The 6000-nt window shown below is 37.2% G+C and overlaps 1 long non-coding RNA gene across 1 annotated transcript in view; it reads right to left on the minus strand.

Annotated features, from left to right (window-relative positions):
* LOC138835584 (uncharacterized) overlaps positions 1 to 3798 on the minus strand; it is a 75885-nt gene extending 72087 nt beyond the window's left edge. The window contains exon 1 of the long non-coding RNA XR_011374658.1: positions 3697 to 3798. This is a non-coding gene — a long non-coding RNA (uncharacterized lncRNA). The remainder of the gene's footprint in view (positions 1 to 3696) is intronic.
* Positions 3799 to 6000: the final 2202 nt, after the last annotated feature.

Raw genomic sequence — 6000 nt, forward strand, 5'->3', positions numbered from 1 at the left:
AATAATATAAGCAAGGGACCTCTCTTCTTTTTTTCTTTTAATATTTCATTCTTTTTTACATTTTTATTTTTGGTGATTCTGCCTTCTTTTCCTTATGCATGGAGTAGTCAGGTGTATATTTTCAGGAAGGTTTGGAGGAGGGTACAGAACTCAAGGTGAAAAGGGTAAAAAGAACAGCAGTGAAACTCATTGGACATTGGTGAAAGTGAACTATACAACTCGTGGGTGGAGATGGGAGGAGGAGCTGGGAGAGAGTGAGGAATAGAAGACCACTGTATGAAAGAAAATAAACTCGCTACCCGATTCATGTAATTGTAGTCTATAATAATGATAAAGTAAATTATCTATAATTTATAAAATATATGAATATATAATCTATATATGTAACCTAGCACAATAAAGTAAATTAATTTTAAAAAATAGAGGTCATAATTTTAAATTGGTAAAGAATCTGAACAAACATTTGTCTAGAGAAAATATACACATGTTCAATAAGGACATTAAAAACACCTTCCTATCATGAGAAAAATGCAAATCAAAACCACAACGAGTTACTTTGCACCAAGTAGGAATGTTGTCAAAGCTATGGCACCATTGGAGTCCTCATCCGTTGTTGGTAGAAATCTCTAAGGTAGAGGTGCTTTGAAAACAGCTTGGCAGTCTCTCAGGAAGTCAAGGAGAGTTAACAATCCTATCCTAGAGAAACTAAAACACACACCCTGTACAAATCTTATATATGACTGTTTATGAAATCCTGTTCATAACAGAAAAAGGAGAAAATTGCACATACAAATGAACCAAGGTGTGGAGACGTAACATGTGTTAAGTCCACACAATGGAATATTATTTGTCAAGAAAAAGACAGAGTGTTAAGGGGCTACAAATGTAGCTCAGTGATAGTGTGTTTACCTAGCATTCACAAAGTCCTGCATTTTATTCCTACTACCCTTTGTCCTACATGAACTGTAAAATTTACATTCCCATAAAAATATCCAGAATAGACAAATCTTTAGGAACAGAAAAGAATTCACTAGGCTGGGAGTTGAGGGTGGGATGGGAAGTAGAAAGTGATAGAGATTGCTAATGGGTACAAACTTTTTGGTGGGGGGGGCAGTGACAAAAATCTATTGTGGTAATGGTTACACAACTGTGGATATAATACAAGAATTGAATAGTACACTCTGTGTATTGCTGAGTATCTGAACCCAGAGCCTTGCACATGCTAGGAAAGGATTCTACCATTGAGCTATATCCTAGCCTGCCTGCCTGCCTGCCTGCCTTCCTTCCTTCCTTCCTTCGTTCCTTTGTTCCTTCCTTCTTTCCTTCCTTCCTTCCTTCCTTCCTTCCTTTTTCTTTTTCTTTCTTTCTTCTTTCCTTCCTTCCTTCCTTCCTTCCTTCCTTCCTTCCTTCCTTCTTTCTTTCTTTCTTTCTTTCTTTCTTTCTTTCTTTCTTTCTTTCTTTCTTTCTTTCTTTCTTTCTTTCTTTCTGTCTGTCTGTCTGTCTGTCTGTCTGTCTTACTACATATCCCAGGCATGTCTTGAATTCTGTATCAAGCTAGCCTTGAACTAGCAATCCTCCCAATTCTGTATCTTGAATACTGAGATTACAGATGTGCAATACTGACCCCCCCACACCAGACCAGAGCAAACTGTTTGCTTTGAATGTACAGCTCAATAACATCATCTTTCAAAGGAGAAAAAGATGCAGAAATAGAGAATGAATAATCTTAAAAGAAAAACATATAGAAGTTTCTATTATATTTTTGTTTGGCTGTATAGAGGTGATGTTAAAGCAGTGGTTCACAAATGCAGTTTGTGACCAGATGTGGGATGTTCCTCACTTGCATTTGATCCAAGAGACAGTAGAATGACATCAAATCCTTATTTTGCAAAGACTATATTTAAGATAAGAGGGAAGTAATGATATTCTTATTATAGAAAGATCATATTGTCAGCAGATGAGAATAAATTAGAGTAGGAAGTGTGCAGCCTGTGAGACCAGTGAGAAGATGACTAAAACAACTCACTTGAGAGGTGATAAATGTATTTCTACTGGCTCACCAAGAATCCAGTACAGCAATGCTGCATTGTTTCAGTGTTAAAATACAACTACAATCTCCACGCATCGATTTGGTATTTAAAATTCTAATTTTCTGAGTTTTTCCAACATCTACAGTCCACCTCTAACAGGAAGTGAGGATATCCAAGGCTATTTCATTACTTCTTTATATGATCATGTGGTTTTAGTACAGCTCTGTGGTGGCAGATTACAGCAGATTGTTTACTGGAGCTTGTTAATATAGTATTCAACCTTGGCTCTTCTCATTCCCTTCTTGACTCAAGATAATCCAAGCTATCCAAGAGAATCTGAAGCATAGAGAAGTTTTGCATTATGATTAGCTGTTGCTTTCATGTATAAGCTAATGCCGAATACTAAAATTTTCTGATGCTTGATTTTAAGGCCTCGATTTCTGAGAACTTTGGTGTGAGTATATTGCTTCGTTATTCTGATTGACCTCTCCCGCTGCCTAAACCCATTTTGAGTCATCACTGCTCAATTCTGGGCCAAGTGTAGAGGAATTTGTATTACTCCATTGATTAAAGGGTATATGTCATCCATTTAAGCTCTAGCTCATTCAGCATCAGCCATTGTCTTCATGAGTTTCCCTCACTTCTGATTAAAATAAATGTTAAATCACCCTTCAGATTTGTTCTTCTAATATGAATTCCTATCTTGCACTGCTAAGTATATCAGAAAAAAGTCCCCCTACTTTATAATAGTTCTTCCTTTCTTTTCAGACCATGTCATTTAGCACCTAAATTTAGCAATCCTCAGAAATTCAAAGACATAAATGACAAATTAAAAGCCGAAGAAGACAAAAAAGAGAGAACTCAGAGCTTATAGACGGTATTTCTCAGATGTTTGGTGGAAGCAAACAGATGTATAAATTGACACATACTCCAGGGCATGTCATGTTCTTCAAATACAAATATAAGATTCACAGCATTGCTTCATCTGCAAAATGGGATTAATAGTGTTTGCCACCTGTCATCTCTCAGGGATGTCGAGAGGAGAGAAAAAAAACTCAAGGAAAGTTCTCCACACTGCCTGGAAGACAGGCAGCTCATTAATGCAGACATCGCTTTGTTTTGTGGCAAAACACTGAGATCCTAGCTTCCCTGGAGGAGTGAGATCTTATTTCCAAAATGTACGTCTTTGAGAGATAAAAAGTTAGAAAATAGCATTTCTGGAGAAATAACGCCAGATCTGCCTGATCCAATGAGAGATGAAGAATGTTTAAATTAGCATGCCAGTGGGGGAATGTACAAAGGAGTGGTTCTGACAATGTCTGAATACTTGCCTTCTTTCCCATCTCCCAGCCTCGCCTCGCCTCCACCAGGATCCACCTCACTATTCAGATACCAGATTGAGGTTATTTTGTTATTCCAGCTTTAAGTATCACAGATACACAACACACACACACACACACACACACACACACACACACACACACACACACCAATTATTCTTGGTCCTAGAAAGGAAGTCACATTGTCTTGTCATCTGTGAGTCAGAGTCTGGCCCTGTGTGAGGAGGCGATTTGATGTTAACAGTTTGATAAGCATGCTTTACCTTCACAGCTTCTGAGTTCAACTGCTGATGCACAGCCACAGTTACATTATTTTTGCCACTTACCTATAAAGCACTGACTATGCCTCATTCGTATCACAACTGTTCATTGGGTGTCCTCCACAAGACTCAGAAATGAGGAATGCCTTGTTGCAGGTCCTACTTTCAATCTCTCTGGAGTTAGAATGCTTATAGATCAAAAGGGAAAGGGGTTTTGCCCACTTTTCCATCAGAATGACTAGTAAAAGTAGTGACCTAATAATAGGCAAAGCAACAGGAAGCTTGGGTTTCTAGGCTCTTTCTTTCACCAACTATTAAACACAGGTTACATCACTAGAGGACTGTCTGTAGTTAACAAAGAGTGAGGGAAAATCTCTACCCTTTTCCATCATGGATGTCACATAGATAAAAAGAAAATTCATCAGTGAAATCACTTTCACTGGAAGAACATATAACTCCCTCATGTAGAGATGAAGTAGTTTTAAAGATGGAAGCTCCATCTTTGTTCATGGCCTCTACCTCATGCCTTAATAGAGGCAGTTGTTTTCAATATGGTCATTTTTATGAAGCCACAGAGAACAAAGAAAGCCCTTTCAATTAATAGTTGATTCTCCCAGACAGATATTCCAAGTTTCCTTTCCCTCACAGATACAGGAGTTGTACACAACCCTTGTCATTGCAGCAGCATTTTGAAGAGCTGCGCAGGAACATTACAAATGAAAAACAAAGAATGCATGGTCCATGGAAATCCTAGTGAGGAATTCCATGTAGTCAGGACCAACAGTCTATGAGGAAAGAACATGGTGCCATAGCAGAGCAACTATTTCTCATAATTAGCATTTTGGAAATCAGAAGTGATAAATGGAAGGGATTGACAACTAGGTAACACAGGGATCCAAGAAGACAAAGGAAAGGGAGCGGAGAGAGAGGGGAAAGAGAAAGGTTTTCCCACTGGGCTGATTACTTAACCAAGGCCTCAAGTAAAGATTTTGGATACTTAACACTAGAACTTCTTCATGGCATTTGTATCTGTATCATTTTATTTTCAACTACTTTTCAATACCAGTGTTTGAACTCAGGGTTTTGCATTTGCTTGGCTTGTTTGCTAAGCTGGTGTTCAACCAGCCAGGTAAGCCACACTTCCTACTCTGTTCTTTACTTGTTAATTGAAAATGGAGTCTCTAGTCAGTCTTGACCCAAAATCCTTCAGATCCCAGCTTCCAGAGTAGCTAAAATTACAGGAGTCTCCATATTAGTATCTATAGAATATTTTTAATGCTTATGTATTTTAAATGGTTATATATTTGATTTCATAAATGTTTTATTTCATGTTTTCCCATTTATATAGCATATATATTTACTTTTATATATTTACTTTTTTACATATATATTTACTGTCATGTTTGGATTTGTGGCTGCCACTCAAAGATTTTAATTTAAAATTATTAAAATTTGATTAGAGCCTTTGGAGCACCAATCAGAATGGCCAGAGATGACTAACTTACCAGAAATTATCTGGTAGTAGCTAATCCTTTCATAAGTGTTGACCAATTATAACAGATTATTCTTGATCTTAGTAAAGCTAGATTTATACATTAACAAAGGCAAGATTTTGCTCAATATAAATAACTTTGTGTTTAATTTATAATCACAGTGGGAGAACCTGTCTTGTGAAATAATATGTTCTTCATCATGTGGAGGTGTTTAAACAGAAGTAGAATTGCAATTCTTCAAAGATGATGCTAAAGGGGCTGTGCATGGAGGAAAATATTCTTCCAATCATTAAGAAATATTTGTAGAGTGTTAACTATGAGAATGGTAAATAGGTTTCAAGTTGCCAGTTTCAATCAATTTTCAGGAATTTCCTGGGGCAGTGACAAGAAGGTAGCACAAATTCTATTACATACATACTATTTAGAGTGCATTAGTAACATATATTACACAACCTGGAGGGAAAGAAATGGACCAAGTTGCAGATTGTTGTCTTAGAGTTAGCTATTGAGTATACAAGAGCAGATAGCCATAGATGGTTCCTTCTTTTATAAAATATATAGGAAAAGAAAACACGCCACTGAATTTCTACTATTTGGATGCCTATAGAATTACTTGTGAATGCCTTTGTCTTAATTGTCTCTCTGCAACTAAGCTTGCAGTATGGTGCTCATTTGCAATCTAGTTTTAAAGTATGAAAAAAGAGAATCTATGCAATAGATATAGAAAAATTCGGGGCAAGAGTATAGGAGCTTCACCATTTACTTCCTGAATGCTGTGGAAGATCCTGCTGCACCAGGCAAGGAATGTCCAATGAAGAAGCCCCTGGTCCTGGAATATCTTTCCTTCTCCATCTTCAGTATATTTGTCAGCAACAGC

The sequence above is a fragment of the Dipodomys merriami genome, unplaced genomic scaffold (assembly GCF_024711535.1).
Source record: "Dipodomys merriami isolate MVZ:Mamm:240054 unplaced genomic scaffold, mDipMer1.0.p SCAF_24, whole genome shotgun sequence".
In the NCBI taxonomy this organism is placed as follows: domain Eukaryota; kingdom Metazoa; phylum Chordata; class Mammalia; order Rodentia; family Heteromyidae; genus Dipodomys; species Dipodomys merriami.